We start from the raw sequence: 18,261 nt of genomic DNA on the forward strand, positions 1-18,261 counted from the left end.
TCATCCTTTTATGGTCATTCTACTAGTCAATTTTCCTTACAACAACAGTCCTTCTCTGTATTTTTAATTAAAATATCATCATTAAAATGCACACAGGCAAAGAGACATGAAACATGTACAAAGAGTCCTTTCCCCTCTAAAGAATAACTTTGAAGAATAGATATCATGGTGAGAAAATAGATCAATGAGAGAGAAGATCCAACGTGTAAGTGATACTGTTGCTGCCCTCAGTGCCACCACCAAAGCCACAACCTCACATGTGCACAGAAGTCATGGAAGCTTCATGTCACACATGATGTCAGAAGGGAACAACCCCACGGCAGGAATAGGAAGGCAGAGGTGACAACAGATTAGAAGAGCAGCATCCTTTGACTTGAACAGTAGGACTGAACATCATCTGTAAACCATAACTAGGTAAGTGCTGCCATGTTCTTTCATTAACGATGATCTAGATGGTGCCTGCTTCTCTTAATACATTACCTGAAAAGATCTTATTTTGGCAATAATGAGGACTATTTCTTAATACTTTTTAAGAGAGCTTAAGAAACTGGGTTTAGTGCCAGTTTTAAATATTACAATAAATAGCTTGAGCTTTTGTTAATCACTTTTACATTCAGGAGCTGTCTCTAATGACATCCTTTCCTGGCAGACCTCAAAACTAGTTCAGAGGTGTCACTTTAAGAAAGGTGTGATGAAAATTTCACAAAGGGGTGTAGTCTTGTGTGACTTATAGTATATCTCATTGAGATGCGTTTGTTGCTTTTATTTTTTATTGCCTCATTGATGTTACTGCACACCTAAGAATATTAATTACAGGCAAGAGCAGCAGAAATTTGTCACCTGCTTCATGGCATTGCACCCGTGCAGCCAACCGGTCCCTGGGAGTCTAGCCTGGTTATAGCTGATGCATTTTATGAACAGCATGCTAATCTTGCAGATCTCAGGCTATTTGCCCTTTCTTATCAGTTCTTGTATCTATCTATCTGCTTCATGAGGTAAGTCCATACCTGGAGTGGATGTGGCAACTACCAAGTTGCTGTAATAAAATGTGACTTACCACCGTTCTGTAAGGAACTGGCACATTTGGCTACTTACTCTGGCTTAAATAAGGCATTGCATGGTGCTTTAGACATGAGGGGAGGAAATTATGGCAATTTAAAACAAAATCAGGAAGTTTTACCACTAGGTAAGTCAAAATTGCTGGACCAGATGTGGTAATACTTGAAGCATGAAGTAGCTTTACCAATAGGTTACTTATGAATTATTCCTTGGTGAATGTTCTCTTTTTGAGGAAGTTCTTAAGTGTTTTTTTTGCAATTCTATTCAATTCAAAATAGTTCTTGGCCAGGGTAATAGCGCAATGACATAAGTTCTGCCTTCTTGGATTTAGTTGTGCTGCATCATTACATTTTTGAAAGTCCAGCTAAAGAAATGTGATTTTTACTGGCAATGGAAGTAGCTTTTCATCTTCTTTTCACCTAATCAAGAGTAATACAGAAATCCTGCACCAGGCTGCAGACAATTATTTGTAAGGTAGTGGTAGTTTGTTCTTTGACAAGATTAGCTCTGTTCACGTAGCTGGTGGTAGAATATTAATTTCATGCTCAAAATACAGCATGTGAACTTGAAATCAAATGAAGAATGGATATAAAAAAACAAGATCAAAAAAGCACAAATATAATGATCACTTGGCTAAAATTAATGGTGTGGCTTAGTCTGACAAGCCAGAACAGTACTAGGAAAAAACCCTGCTTGAAATAGATTTTTTCTTGAGTGAGGGCAAAGTAGAGGTGGTTGCAGTGTTTCAGTTTCCCAGTATTTTAGAGAGGATTGTAAAGAATTCTTTTAACATCTATTTTAATAAAATAGACAGGGCCTTCCAGAGAGGGGAGGAACAAGCAGAGGACTCTGATTAGCATCTCTTGTGATGAAACTTGTATTACTGTACACCTGAAGTTAGTGTGGAGAGTCACAGCTCTGGATTTTGTCCTAAGCACCCCAAACCATTGTGTGCCTCAGAGAACAGAAGCCTTCGTGAAGTCCAGTTTCACTAAATGTTTTATCTAAATATCTGCTTACTCTAAGGTATGTTCTGTGCCCATTTTGGCAGCAACTGATGTCTAACAAAAATTATACTAAAAAAGCAAAATCAGATGAGACCAGATGAGAGCAAAACCAACCTCACGGACAGCCTAAGAAATGCATTGACAGTAGTTGAATACCTGCATGCAGTTGCCAGAAAACCTCTAATGGTCAACAAAAGGTAATAAAAGCCCTGACGAAACAAATGCACCATTCAGTACGCCTTCAAGAGCTCTAAACTCAGACTCTGGTATATCTCCTAGGGAAAAAAAGATATCTTAGCCAGATGCCTTAACAGGAATACATTGTACTAGTCCTAGAGCTCTCCAGAAAGCTTCCAGGTGATCACAGAAGCTGAGAGCAGTATGATTGAGCTGAACTTTACAGTATTCATAGGAATATATGGGAAAAAGGAGTATTCCGATATGTCCAGGGCTATTAGAGATTGCAGCCAACACCATTTACAGGGAATAGTAAAGAAGAAAGCACCTCTTGCTGGTCGTTACTGAAGAGCATTTTGGGGATTATTAGCTGCAGAAGCAACTCACAGTACCAGCTACGAGGTTTAAAGTGTTACCAGTGGATTAATAGCTTTGGAATATAAAATACAAATGCTTTCAAAATGAAAAGAAGGGATTTGAACCTAAAGAAAAACAAATGTCACTGGATTTCCTTAGTCTGCTCTCCTATCTGTGACTGATGTCCTTTGACCTCACCAGGTGTGCTAGTCACGTGCAGACAGCCACATGATAAGCAAATACTACTTGCATAGAGAGCCATTTCCCAGAGCCAGTTACAAAAAGGATCACACAGCATTGTTGGCATCCTGTAAAGTGGACACTCATTAAAGTAGCATAATTATTTAAAAAGATGAATTAAAGAGAAAACAAAACTACTTGGAGGGGAGTTACAAAAATGAAAGAGCCAAACTCTCCTCGGCAGTGGCAGACGGTATAACATGTGGAGGCCACAAACTGTTCTGGGAAGTCCAGATTTGACATTAGGATATGTTTTTGGTGGGAAGGGTAGAAAAACACTGGATTATATGCCCTTGGAGCTTTTCAGGACCTTGCTAGACAAGATGACCTGTTGTAGTGTGGGTTGTAGCCCCAGTCCAAGTGGGTGTTTGGACATAATGATCTACAGAGGTCCCTGCCAGCCAGCGTTGCTGTGCTACAGGTTTACAGGCACAAGCAGACTGTGTATCTATGAGCATGCATGAACCAATAGAGGCTGGGGACCAACTAGCTGGGAAGCAGCTTTGCAGAAAAGTACCTGAGGGTCCTGGTGGACACCAAGTTGGACATGAGCCAGCAATGTGTCTTTGCGGCAAAGAAGGCCAACAGCATCCTGGGTTGCATTAGGAAAACTGTTGCCAGCAGGTTGAGGGACATGATCTTTCCCCTCCACTTGGCACTAGTGAGACACATCTGTGGTGCTGCGTCCACTTCTGCGTTCCCCAGGATAAGCAAGACGTGGGCGTGCTGGAGCAAGTCCAGAAAAGGGCTGCAAAGATGATTAAGGGACTGAAGCATCTGTCATACCAGGAGAGGCTAAGAGAGCTGGGATAGTTTAATGTGGAGAAGAGAAGGCTCGGGGGGGACATTATCCACATTTATAAATACCTGATAGGAAGATGTAAAGAAGACAGGGACAGATTCTTCTCAGTGGTATCCAGTGAATGGACAAGAGGCAATGGTCACAAAATACAAAGGATTCCATCTAAAGACAGGAAAAAACTTTTACAGTGAGGGTGGGCAAACACTCCAACACTGGCACTGGTTGCCCAAAGAGGCTGTGCAGTCTCCATTTGTGGAGATAGCCAAAACCCAACTGAATACAGTCCTGAGCAAGCTGCTCTAGTTAACTTTCCTTTCAGTGGGGGGTTGGAATATAGGAACTCCAAAAGTGCCTCCCAACCTTATTACGCTGTGAGGCTGTGACTCTGAGTTCTGCAGCTTTTGTTGTGTCAGGAGTATGTCCGCTGGTCTGATTGCAATGTGTGGTTAATTCTTGGCTGTTCATATAGTGCAATACCTGAGTTGGGGCTTGACCATAACACACACTCAGAGACACATGGGCTGGCTCTGCAGAGAGCCAGAGTGGGACAACAAATGTAACATCTAAGGTGCATTTCTGTGTGGATGATGCTACGCTTTTCCAGGATGAGCTGAGTTTAACAGCTTTTATGGATCAGAGTTCAACTGGTAAACTCTTCTGACTCTAGCTGCTTTCTGCTCCTGGAATTGGAAGCACTGGGCATCTTGATGCAGAGACACCTTGGCCACTCCTCATCTAGCTTAGCCTCGCTTATTTTCATACTGAGCATGGGCTGGCTCCATTTGGAGCTACTTTCCTTTCTCTAAATTCTGTTCCGCATCTTTTCAGGTTCCAGATCTTTTTCATGAGAGTGTGCCCTCGGCTACACTGTGTAACATAATGGGAAGCTAGCAGTGTGTTTAATTCCAACACCACAGCTCCTGAATGCTTTCTGTTTCAGATCAGTAGAAAGTGGTGCATATCACATTATATTGAGGCCAGCTTATGCTGACTTCTCTATGGGAGGAGAAGAGGCTTCTGCCTCTGTAAAAACTCTCTGTCTCTGGAGTTCATGTGAAAATGGACATGCATACATCTTTAGGCACAGTAAAACAAGAGGAAAAGAGTGCAGTAATGATTTGCATTATGGTGTACAACACTGAAAAGGATGTTGCATCCTCTTTAGCCTCTACAGTAAAGTCCATCCTCAGCCTTTTTTGGGAATGTAGCTGCTATATAAAGCCAAAGAGCATGGAAACAAGAACTGTCCTACTCACGTCCAAATGAAAAATGACGCCTTCTTTCAGCTCTGCTTTTATGCTTAGAAATGCCGGCACTTTGGTCATGGGATCAAAGATTGCCTTTAGCCCACCATGCCCTGCCTCGCCAAGGCTCTTTTTCTCCCCTGTCTCTTCTTGGCAGGAGAGAAAGAGGAGGAGGAAGAGCTTGGCAGGGCCCTGAGGGCACCAATAGGCCTTAATTGTCCTGTCTCTAGCCTCACCTGGGGCTTCTACCCACAGCCTCTCCCAGGGCCCGTGGGGCTGTTTAAGCTCAGGCCTGGGCTTCAGACCTTGCCAGAGCTACGCCGTAGGTGTGCCTGCCTTTAGTTCCAACTGTGCTGGCCATGGACCCCCTTGATCTGGACCAGGCCTGACTGCAGACCTGCAACATTGCTATGAACTTGCTTGGTGATCACCAGCAGAGTCTGACCCTCATTATTGACACTGGACTTAATTCAGACTTGCTAACTCATGTTCCCTTGGACCTGCCTCATCACCATGGACTTGCTTGATGATCTGGACTCTTGGTTGACCCCAGGTGTCATCCCCAGGGCTGCCCTGCTCACCTTGCTTGGAGGCAGTGGGACAGGGCCTGGCTGGTGAGGCCCCGGCCCTGCTGGCCATGGTATCATGCTTAGCTTCCCTTTCCTCGGGGAGCAGCTGGCCCCTGCCGAGCCCTGACAGATCAGGAGGGAGAACTGGTGGCACACACATTGTTGCCTACTGGGGAAACCTTACCCAGGCAGCTAGTTAGGCAAACATGGAGTTGCACAAGACTTGCTAGCTCTAAAAGTGGAAAAAAATGCAGCTTATAAGAACGCCCGACATGATTGCACTTCTTGGAGAGAGCTGGACAAAACTATAGCAAGCCAATAGGAACACGTGCTTGGTGAAAATGTCCTAGACCATTCAGAGCTGGCCCCAGGTGACTAGCTCCCCTCCTCCATCAGCAATTTATGGAGTTATATCTTACTAGCTGCTGCTTTGCCACCACTGCTCACATCAAGAAAATAGGATGTCATGTCCACAATATGCCTGTAAGTGTGTGAAAAGGGCTCCAAACTGGGACCCTGTCAGATTTAGAGAACACAAGACTAACAGAAGAGACACAGAGCATTCCCTTTCGAAGACATGTCTCTTCTGAAAGTGTTTCAAGAGTTCCTCTTTCTTCTGGAAATATCTTTTGAGACTTTTGCCTTCATGTTCTGTCCCTGTGAGCTGACAACACTTTGGCCTGCAGAGGTGAAAGCTTTATGTTGTGACTTCCAAGACTGGACTTGGTCCATAAGCTGTAAAAGCCTTGTATAGCATGAGTGTGTGCATGTTGATGCTGGATCTGACTCTCAGCTCACTGTGTATATCTGACCTAATTTTAAATTTGGCACTGCCTTGGCACTGCCAGCACTCTACTGGCAGCAGCCTGGAGCTCACAGCAGGCTGCCAAACCATCCCGATAAGGAGGGCACCTGCAGAGGTGATTATCTGAACTGATCTCTGGGCTACTCTGTCTACGCTGCTTCCTATCATCAGTCTCCCAGGGCAGTTAGCCTGTGAGAGTCAGGCTGGTACTTCAGCAGCGGACGTGTGGAGCCAGAGCTGGTGTAGTAGGGAGTAGGATCCCCTCTGTCCAGTATTAGAGGAGCAGCAAGCCCAGTTTCCCAAGGTGCTCTTGCCCTATGTCTGCCAGTTCCCTTGCTGACCCCATTTCTGGCAGAGGTAGGAAGCACCCAGCCAACTCCAGCCCCTCCTCTTTGAAGCAGAAAAAAAACCCTAATTTTGCTTCTGCAGCTGGGATGCCTGGAGACAACTCTGTTGTCACCAGTTTCCAGGCTGGATGGTTTAAAACTTGCTCTGGGTTGTCTACATTAAAGTCCAGCCACAGAACTGTACAGAGGTCAGCAGTATAGACTTACTTTGTAACCCAAGTGGAATGATACATGATGGTCAAACTGACAAATGAGATTTCCCTGTGTCCCTTAAACAGTGGAAACAGTAAACATACAAACAGGACATGGCATAATGAAAAAGTGAGTACCCAGACAAAAATATCTTCACTTAAAGATATAAAATATATGTTCCCTAAATCTTAGCAATTTTGTGTATTTTTCACTAGTAGGTAAGCTTGGAAAAACCTCAATTACCCTCAAAGAGTTGGGGGTTTGGGTCTCTTTTCAGTTTTCAAAAAGTAAATATCACATGGTCAACTCTAAGCAAGAGCAGGAGCTGGGACAGAGACAGTTCATGAAAAGGAAGCATCTCCATCTCCACTCTTACTGCTATCCAGCACTGGTGTCAGTGGGCTATGACTGAGGCCTTGAGTGACAGAAAATTGTGTAGGTCAGGTTCAGAGAAAGAAACCTTGAAAAAACAGACACAAAATGAGCACCTTTGAGTATGTATCTTCATTTGTCTTTAGTTATCTGTAGCAGGCAGTAAGAATGGCAAATGGGAAAGGGATGGAGGCCCCCAACGAGAACTTCTTACATATGTTTGTATGTCCTCAACTTGGAAATAAAACTCCAATGAACTGTATAGTCCCCACAACAGAAGAAATCAGATTTTTGTCTATTGCTGTTGCAAGTTAAATGCTCTCACTTTATTTATTATCTGATACAAATTGCTGAAATATGCAGAAGGTTATCCCTGAGCAAGATAACAACATGAAAAACTACAAGGAGCTAGAGATAGCGAAGGGGGAGTAATGTATATGCAGCTGGCAATCCCTGACCTGTGGCTACACTAACAAGATAGTAACGTGAAAAATGGCAGAAATGAGAAACATACGTAACAAAAGAGGGGTTCTGAGAAAATGGAATTGATGACTGAGGTAGAAATTATGAAAGCAGCGATATGATAAGCACCAAAAAGAGTAACAGGAAGGATGATGGGACAACAGTCAACCAGTGTGGGTTGTTTATTTGGGAGGGAATGAGCGTGGGAAAGAGGAAGAACCTGGGAGGGTGAAAAGGGGACTATAAGGGTATGCAAATGATCCAACAGGGACTGACTGGAGATTCCCGCAACAGCCCTGCACTTGATCTCTGCAGTTCAGAGGACAATAAACCTGCTGTTTCCACCTCACTCATGTCTGACTTTCTTCCCTGGTCGGGAGGGGCCTGGCGTATTTTTCCTTGTCAGGGCCTTCAGTCCTTGCCCCAGTTATGCTGTAGATATTCCTGTTCCCAGCCCTGTCTCTGGCACTGTTTCCCAGTTGGATCTCTGATCCATGTTGTAGGTAGCTTGCACCCTGTCTCCTGGACAGATGGACCTCAGGTCTATGTTGTAGTCTTGTCTCCAATTCTGTCTTGTGCTGCTCCTGACTGGACTCCCTGGACAGACTCCAGACCTCACCATCACCTTGCCCTGCCTGGGACTGTCGATGGGTGCTGCACACTATTCACATACTGTAGGACTGGGCCCTGGCCAGCGAGAGCATTATCTGCGCTGTGGTCACCCTTGGTCCCAGCTTGTCCTTCCTCATGGAGAAACCCTGCTTTTGCTGCTCCCTGACCCTCCCTAACATCAACAAAAGAAGACCTAGAAGGTGCCACCTAGTATCACCATCACTTCACATTTTTGTCTCCTAGCATAAATGAAATTACTCTCTAAATTACCTTCCGGATCTTATTTATACAAACATTTATGAAAAGTGAGTTTATATATTCTTCTCCCTCTTCAACATACTTGACCAGTTGTTCACATCTGAAATATTTTCTTCCCATAAGAAATTTCTCCAGCTCCTCTGAAGAATTTGATTGGTGTTTGCTTTTGTTGCATCTTTCCTTTCCATATTCACTGCCATGATGTTTTCTTAGCATACAATGCTTAGGGTGCAGAACCAAAGGCTTCAGTCCTGATTTTACAGTTGCTCCGTCAGTCACTCCTCCGCCTCTACATGCAGAAGGACAGGAGTCTCATTAAAGAGTAGGGATTCCTGGTTAGTTCAGCTGATGAAAAACTTCCAGCTAGTGCAAGAACCCATGCATGCAATCTCTTTGGAAACAGCCTTGGAACTATTGTTTTTACTAAGAAATGCTACTGTCCCAGGGAGACAGGAGACTAGTTAAAATCATAAGAAACCTAAGAGAGTTTTCATGCATGCTTACTCTTTTTTGTATGCACTCCCTATCACCAGGCTGCTTGCTTTAATAGACCCTCTCACAAATCTAGGCTAGATATTTGACTTCTTGTTGTCCTTCCAAAGCTACTCTCTTTTGTCAGTAATCCTTCTGAGCATACTGATTTTTTCAACAGTTTTGAGTTAACTCAGGTGGTCAAGCTGTGGCCATGCATGGCTAATTATAGTGGAAGGAGAAAAATGAGTACATTGATTAACATTCTGTTCCCTTTGGAAAGACCAGGAAATTACTTTGGCAGCTCCAGATTCACTGACACCCTGCTGGCAGCTTATTGCCCGTGTATTCTGAATTGCAATCATTTTTGAAAAATGTGGCTGATCCTTGGCTGTTGACTGGGAGGGTGAGAACAGAGTTCCAGGGATTTGATGTTTGATGCCGTTTTAAAAAGCTTTTCTTCATTGGGCCCCCTGTGGCCTTTCTCCATAGTGGACTTGAGCATTGCAGGCTTAATTACTCACTCTGTTTCCATTCGTGCACAGCAGCCTCTGCACAGGGCTCTGCGCTCCTGAGGACTCCGGAAGAATTTCATCGGACGTACTGACAATCAGAGAGATCCAGCATTATACAACTGGTCCTGCTAAATGTGCCCGGGCTGACTTCTCTACCCCTCCATGACATTATACTTATTCAGAGACAGGGCAGAGAAGGCTCTGGAACAAGTGCACAGAAGCCAGGAGATCTTTTGTTGGCTTATATTAAGACCTTAAACATATATTTTTTTCTTTAGGGTTCTGCCTCATCTTTATCAGACCCAACTGTTTTCTTCATGCTGTGACAATTAATTGGATTATTTTCATTTAAAGATCCAAGCCCACAAGATAACTGGAATGGAACGGAATTGTTTTTCTTTCTCTGCTCATTAGTAGTCTAAACAAGTGTGAGGCTGCATTAAGTTTGTAACTAACTATTTTGTTAGCTTGGAATCAGTTTCTTCTCTTCTGCAGATGTAGATTGTGCTTAGATCATTATATTCCAGTGTGTGGTTGTGGTATATTAAAAGTGAAAAGGCTAGTTACAGAATTTATGTTTTCAATTACCTTGATAGTGAAAAAGAAGGACAACAAAGGCAAGTCTCACAAGGAAGAGCAGCAAAAAAGGAAGGAAATTACGGCATGTTTACATATTTTTTACTATAAAAGTAGCATTAAAAAGGACACCTAATCAAATCTCTGTGCTGAGAGGCTAAATTGGGAAGATGATAGTATCATTGCAAGCTCTGCCTGCAACACAGGTGAGACTTCAAAACGTCATCCCATTTATTAGGTATGTCTTCACCAGGTGATTGTCTCAATTTCTTACGGGCTTGACCTACAAATGCAATGGTTGACCGGGTCCTCTCCTTAGTAAACTTTGAAAACTATTACTGAAATGCGAAAACTATTGCTGAAATGCTCACAGTAGTTAGCACTTCAGTTGGAAACCTTCAGAGGGTTGCTTTTGAGATGATGGGAAACGCGCACACTCTGTGTTCGCATTGCACGCTGGCTGAACATGCAGATACCCTACTGTGTAGGGCAATAGCATGCAGCGTTACTTGTTCTTTATTGACATTAAAACTTAAGAATGCAAGTGATCTTGCTGATATAGGCCAGTACACTCGACATCTTCATGTGCCAGTTTTAATTACACTAACTGTGCCTGTATGTTCTTGTGTGTAGGACAGAAAAATAGACAGTCAGAGACTCTATAAAATTTATGTCAACCAAGAACTGATTCTTGATAGTTTATCAGGACTTCACCAGCAGCACAATTCCTCTCTTACTAGAAAAAGACTACATTTTCTGGATATTTATAGGGGCTGTATGTGAGACACGAGGAAACTGATTCTTATACCTCCATTTCAAATTAGAATTACACTTTGATTTTGAAATGTTTTGTCTAGAAACTCCTACTTCACATTAGATGATACACATAGCTAAGCAAATTTGCAAAGAATCCAGCTCATTTAAGAACTGACCTTTGCCAAGTTGAGAACTATTATTTTTATATCTCTGTAGATTTTACTGCATTTAATTGATGTGTGAGAAATACCCAGACCTCAAGAGCTGATAACACTGCTCCTACAAAGAGTTCCCTCTTTGCTCTGCATAGCAGAGCCAAAGTTTACTGTTTACTGCCAAGGTTGGAGAAGTGCCCTTTCTGCAACTTTGGCAGTAAACAGCACCTTCCTCACTAGCAGCCTACAGCTTTGAGGAAGGAGCAGAGGTGTAGGAGAAGCACAGTTACGGTAGAAAGAGCAAGGGTTCAAGCACTTGGCTTCAGTGCTGGCTGAGAGGCAACACTTCTCAAGAGAGAACCAGACTAGCATTCAAAATTTGGAGATTTCTCATGTTATGAAACAGCAAGCAGTATGGAAAATACCGCCTATACCGTTCAGTAAGGAAGAGTCAGTAATGAAGACATCACAAAGACATGCTTCACACAGACTGGAAACAAAGGAGAAGCTGTGCCAGTCTGTTAGTGGGTTAGGGAAATCTAGTAGGAATGTGCAGGGACAGTCAGGTACTGCTAAGGGGACGTAGGGAACAGGGAGGGCTCTAGGGAATGGAGCTGGAAAACACCGAGGGAAAGGACTGGAAATGTAAATCAAGAATGCAGCAGAGCAGGGGTTGCATTTTTGTGTGTGTGTTTAGGATGGAGTTTTCAGGCTTTCAATTATTCCATTGAAATGGAGGGTAGTAGGGGAACAAGGCAGAGGAAATTAAATAACCAAAGCACTTGACTAAACCCCAGGATTTCATCACCAACATCTCCTTCTTCTTTTCTGGACTCAAGGGTTTCTGAGTTTTGTGAAAGTTTGGGAGGGGAGAGCTAATTTAAGATTTTTAAGCACTTAAGAGTTTGCAGTGCTGCATTAGTCTTGAATTAGCTTAGCTTTGGGTAAGAAATACCTCCAAAGTTCTTTCTGGTGATCCCTTTACACTGTCCTTATTTCTTCCATCATGGAAACAGTGGGTCTGCTCTTGAGACTCCTTGATCCTTGGAACTGTGGTTTTCTCAGGCTATCTGTGACCCTTTCTCTAGCCTCTTCCCTCACCAAATCCTTCTCCGTTCAGTGCAGCTCCTCTGAGGTATCCGCAGCTGGACCATGCATCTTAGCAAGAGAATGCCTGAACATAAATGCAAGCTTATGTTCTAAGCTTATACCAGCCACTTTTGGACAAATCTTTCATGGTCCTAGAATTGTTTCTTCACAACACCAGTGATGTTTTGACTGCCCTGCAACTGATCATCCATACATGAAGGTATTAAGAGGGAGAGAGGCCAGAAGTCCATGGCATTCAGGCAGGAAGCTTGTCACCTTGCGTAGGCAAACTTCAGCCCCATTCTGTCTGACCAGACACACAACCCTATCCTGTGACCTGAAGTGTGGTGTTTTGAGTTACAGTAGAAGAAATATGATGGGTCCAATTCCAGTCAGGCTAGTCTCCGTGCCTCCTGTGCCTATTTCGCTTTCCTCGGTTCTCCTATGAGAGCTACACTACGCTGTGATGCCAGCCATCCCTTCCAAGCAAGAATGTCCTCTCCCTAGGCTGTTCCAGAAACCTGTGTTCAATGGGATAGCTCCTGTGAGTACAGAGACTTCAGCATCAGGCCCTAAAATAGATGCATTAGGGTTGAAAAACAGAGAACAGAATGTAACGGCAAGTTGCATCATTTCATTTACATCTTGTTCCAGCTTCTTTTTTTCTTAATTTATTTTAAGAGCTTTATGTCAGACACAAAAGCTGAACTAGATAGTTATATAGCAAAGACAAGCAGAAAGTAAACATTAAGTAAGAAGACAGACTGTGTGGTAAGCTTGCAGTACACAGATGACCTCCCATGTATCAGGATAATGTGAAAATAACAATGGATCTAGGAAAGAATCTGCAGAGAATCTTTGCTAGGAGGAAAAAAGCATATGGTCATTCCTGAAACAGCGTAAGAACAGATTAACTATATTAACTAAGAATAAAATGTCTGAAGAATAGGAGTATTTTTGTTAAATATATTATTTTGTATCCCTGGGTTTGACTGGAAAGATTGTCAACTCTAGAATTCTAAAGAAAGGACAATGCTGACTATGCTAACTGATGAAGAATATTGAGCTTCCTTAGTAATTAAAAATAGTTGTTATTATTAGTTAGTGTTTTTGCTAACTTTTTTGTTCCAGACTTTCCATGTTTCTTTGTTTGTGGAAAAAGATCAAGTACTAAATATGCCTCTTGCAAGTCCACCGAAGATTTTCTCCACAGAGAATCCAGGAATAATATTTTAAGAGATGACATTGTTTAAGTGAACTCAGCTATAAATATTTTAATTGCTTACAAAATGAATCAAATTTGTCACATCCTTAACTCCTGCATGAGGAATTTGGTATCTCTGTGCCAGGAAGAACCATGCTGTGGGTTCCAAATTGCCTGCAAAAGTCACAGCCAAGCCAGAAGTTCATGCTAAAAAATAATAATACTGACATAGGAAAGAAGTAATTTAAATAGTATTGAAAATTAGCAAAATACTGAGTTTGGAAAGATAAGACATTAAGCATACAAGTTGACAGTCTCTGAGGTGACTAGTAATTTCCTTAATTTTGTATAGCTGAATGAGTTGCTTTGTTCCTTAGACTACACATAGAGAAACACAAATGGTTTCCCAGTGACACAGATGCTATTAATATAAAGAAAATTATCTGGGCTTTCAGGAAAGCATAAACTGGAACTTCCTAAGAAGGGGTGTGGAGATACCAAGAGTCTGTAGTTGCCTGTATGGAACAGAGCTGGACTGTTGCAAGTGCCTTCAAAAGACACCTCTTTTAAAAACTTAACTAACTAACTGTTACTTACTTGCTGATATTGCTTAACTTTGTTACTATTTTTAAGAGTCATAGTAAATGGTGTATTCTGCCTTCAAATTAAGAGGTGAGGCAAGAAGTATATGCCCCTGAATAAATCATGGTTCATCCACACCTTGAGTAGTGAAAATCTGGTCTCTTTACTTCCAAAAATGTAATAGAAATGGGAAAGGTTCAGAGATGGGAAACAAGGATGATGAGAAGTGTGGAACGGCTTCCAGGCTAGGATTCTTTAGTCTGGAATAAAGACAACTGAGAAGGTACGGGATATAAAAAAAAAATGAGTAGCACTGCTGGAATGGACACGGATCAATAGTTCACTGTCTATGCTGATACCCAAACCAGGAGCCACGACAAAATGCTCTCAGGAATGAGGTTCAGGACAAGCAAAGGGGTGATTTTCACACAACAGACTGTTGAACTCCCGTGTTCTGGGAATGCAAGATGTTTACAAGGTTTTAAGAGGAGACTACACAAGCACTTGGAAGAGCAACTCCTTGGAGTTACTATTTAGATAGACCATATCAGGCTCAGGATAGGTGGAGGGTGGGAGGGTTTTAAAGGAATCCATCGTGAATTTGTTCTGTTCTTCCTTTTCCCTAGGTGTCTGCCCGTGAACATCACCAGGAAGACAGAAATGCGACCTAGACAGCGCCTGGGTCTGAACCAGTGCAGACATTCCTATGTTGTTACATCTTTTGAAATATTGATGACAGTTTCATAAATATGGAGCCTGACCTAGGAAACAACCAGATGAGTAACGTTACTTCTGTGAATAGTCTCACAGAAGTAAACCCAATCAATCTCAGTGTTACCTAAGTTGTCAAGAGTTTGCAGGCCACAGATCTTCTTAATTGTTTAATTCAACTGTGAAACATTGCATATGAAGTACAACCATACGTGCCTCCTTCTAAGTCTGCATTCTGCCTACTAAGAAACTACCTTTTCTTCTATGCTGCAGCATTTTCTAAGTATTTGATTCACTACTGTGCCCCACAGGAGTCAAGCAACTAAAGATCTACAGTACGTTCAGCAGGTGTGAAATCTTGTCAGAATTGTATAATAGCATGGTAAGTGTCATAAAACAGATTAAAAGATTTGCGTTTTTTCCTGGCCTTCTACATATTAAACAACAAAAACATGTACTTTTGCTATTTAGGCAGATCAGGGCGTTACAAGTAAAATTTGGATTAAAAATAGTATCAACAGCAGCTAAAAAATCATAAGACGACACTGGAAAATCTGTCTGAATGTTTCTGTATGACTTGCATTATGCTTACCTAGCTCTGAGTTATTTCTTAACCAGTCTTAAAAGTTTTGGTATTTTTGGCTCATTTTGAAGAAATGCAACTGGTTTATATTGTATAGAAAAACAGTGAGAAAGCAAGAAAGGAAAGTCAGAATGGATTCCTAAATGTTACATTGATTAAGTAGTTAGTTGCAAACTACTTGTAATGCCTCCTGTGAATTAAACATTTATAGGTTATTTCTGATGCTGAGAAGGACCTTCCATGGTTAAAAAAAACCCAACAGAATCTTTCCAAGAGACATCTCCAGCATGACTCTGATATAGCAATTTGTATTTATTACACCGACTGCAGAAGAAAGAAATGTGTGTCAAAACCTCACATAAACATCCTTTCAGAGAAAAGATATCCCTCTTTTGGATTACAATAATGAGGACAATATTGTTTTGGTTTGCTACAGACCTTCCCCTAAGTTTTTTGAAGGCTTCAGAGGTTCAGTGGAATTTGACAAGAGGTATTTAGGCTTTTGTGTTTGCTTTAATTGCTGCGCACCAGGGTATATCCTGATGCTGCAGCTGGAACCGCCTGAGCAGAGGGTGCTGCTTGTTGCAACTTGCAAGACTGGAACATTATACAGTGTGCAGAAGTATGTACATTTAGAACAAAGATTTTGTTTCAAAATGTTTTTCTAAGTCCTATGCCTGGCAACTTAAAGAGCTGTTGCCCTTCTACATAGTGAATAGGTTCTTATACCTCTAAATTAAGGGCTAACTCTGCAAATATACGCCAACAGAAGTTATTGGGCAAACACTGCTTTTTGTAAGTGTTAAGTTGCATCGTAGTTTTGGTTAAAACCTTATGTATTTCTGTCATCTCTCTGTACTTCATTTGCCTGCACAGAAATTAATTACTTGCAGGTTTGGTTCTGCCATGTTTCATTTCAGGATGAGCATTTGGTTGTAGCTTTCTTTAACTGTGCAGACCTTTGAAGACTATGGACATGCTTAACTGTGTTCACATTAGGTGTCCCGTTGACTTCAACTGCAACAGTGGTGATCCCATTGCCAGATCAGGTAAGATAACCTTCTATGTCTATAGCTAAGTAAAAAACAAAACAAAACAACAACAAAAAAACCCCACATCTGTTTTGCAATGGAAAATCCACTAACATAAATACTTTTAGAGCCACATAAAAATAGAAACATGAAATACTTAGTTTTTCCATAGGTCTCTTAAGTAGCACCCAGTGCTATTGTTACAATGTTGTTCTCTTTTTGCACTCTATTTAGGAAATAAATCTCTCTCTTGCACTACTATTTAGGAAAACCCACTGACTTATGAGGAAAGTTATATGGAATTACAAGGAAAACTTATAATGTAAACAGACACACATAATTCTTCTAAAATAAGAGACTGGTTCTTTACATGCCAGTAATTTTTGTAGTTTTAGGAACCATTCGTTTTCCTTTCCTCTCATGAAAATAATAACAGAAGTTTGCCCCACTTCCCCCCTTGCACATGCACATACACAGGACCAACAAAACTCAGTAATTTTCCACTGGTACAACAGTCTTTCAGTGTCTGCCATCTGCTGTGCTGGCAGGACCCACAAGAGGAGTAACAGAAGCAAGTCAGGAACTGTAACGTCATGTTGTGAATATTCATTCAATTTTCATTGTCACAGCTGGTCCTCACTGTCTCTGAGACTGACCTTGCCTCCCCCAACTTCCCTTTGAAAGCTTTAGAGCAAGGGAGCAGACAGAAAAAAGATACTGAAATCAAAACTCCCAAACACCAGAAATCCCCAGTCAAAATCAGTCCCCATTCCTGCTGGGGGGGCAGGGGTGTCTGTCACTCCCATTTACCATTGTTACTGATAAAGATTTTTAAAGACTTTTGCTCTGGGAAGGGTGCTTTAGCAAAATACTGCTTTTCTAGATCCGTAACCAGTTTATTTTGAATTTACTTATCATAGCGTAGAGTGTCTTTTCCCCTCTTGCCAATTCTTTTTCTGGGTTATGGCTGTGCTTTCAACACCGCAACATGGTAAATGCGAGTGCACAACTTCATTACCGCAGGCTCCAAATGTGGAAATGAAGTTCAGATATCACAAAGGGCAGTCCCTCCAGGAAGCACTCTTGCATCGCATTCAAGTTAAAACATGCTAATTCTAGGCATCATCCTAAGCATCTAGGCATTTCAAACCTACCAAATCTAATGCTTCTGAAAACCGGTCTCAGCAGGTAGGTCTGCAGTGCTCAGGGAGGTCCACAGTGAATTTCCTGGCTCTGCCTGCAGGCAAAGGGGACACGGAGATACATTCGCAGGTCCTGATATCGTAAGATCTTTGGGCAAGAAATCTGCTTTAGTGTACAGAGCTCCTAAGGCTCTTGTCTCTATATAGAGACTAATGAGATAAAACAAATTACATGCGGCTGCCAAATAAGTCCTCTTCATCAGCAACTATCCTCAAGTCAAGTGACGACCCTAGGACAAACTTTCACTAGCTTCCACACGTTGCATGTTGTGACAGAAGCAGAAGACGGCTGTACTTTGTCATTCTTCCAATCTGAGCTCAGAGATGTGCCTTCTACGTAGCTGGCTGCATAAGAAATCTGGATTGCTGCATCCTGGGGGTAACAGCTTTCCCCAGTAAGTGCCGCCGCTTCGTTTTATGATCAGGTAGTACTGAAACCAAAGCACGGTTTCACTTATCTTCTGCCTGTGTTAACGTCCTTACCCTTGTACTTCGGTGATGCGACGGAAGGACGGGGGAGCAAAAGGCCTGCAAATGCGCTGTTTCCAGTTAATTCTGCTGCCTTCTCTGTGAGCACCTGGGCAGCTACGTGTGCTCAAGGCAAACTGAACGGTGCCCTCCTGACTGCGAGACCTCTCCACAACTACAAGCCCCTCAGTGAACCCCTAACCGCCAGAGCCTGCTGCCACCCAAGGCTGAAGCTGGCTGCTTCCACTGCAGAGAAAGGCAGTCCCTGAGGCCCGTGGGGAGCCGTGGGCAGCTGCTGCGCTCCGGGAAGAGCCGGAGGCGAGGCCGCTCGCTGCCGGCTGCCGGCCGCCGCTCCTGAGGAACTTTCGGCTGCTTTGAAGGAGGAGGAGGAGGAGGAGGAGGAGGAGGAGGAGGA

At 42.5% G+C, this 18,261-nt stretch overlaps 1 long non-coding RNA gene across 1 annotated transcript in view; it reads right to left on the reverse strand.

Moving 5' to 3' along the window:
- LOC148054708 (uncharacterized) overlaps nt 1-18,208 on the reverse strand; it is a 49,709-nt gene extending 31,501 nt beyond the window's left edge. The window contains exon 1 of the long non-coding RNA XR_015706971.1: nt 17,331-18,208. This is a non-coding gene — a long non-coding RNA (uncharacterized LOC148054708). The remainder of the gene's footprint in view (nt 1-17,330) is intronic.
- Between the last annotated feature and the right edge of the window lie 53 nt (nt 18,209-18,261).

This window comes from Nipponia nippon, unplaced genomic scaffold (genome assembly GCF_047370975.1).
Source record: "Nipponia nippon isolate SJK-2023a ecotype South Korea unplaced genomic scaffold, ASM4737097v1 scaffold_3, whole genome shotgun sequence".
Classification (NCBI taxonomy): domain Eukaryota; kingdom Metazoa; phylum Chordata; class Aves; order Pelecaniformes; family Threskiornithidae; genus Nipponia; species Nipponia nippon.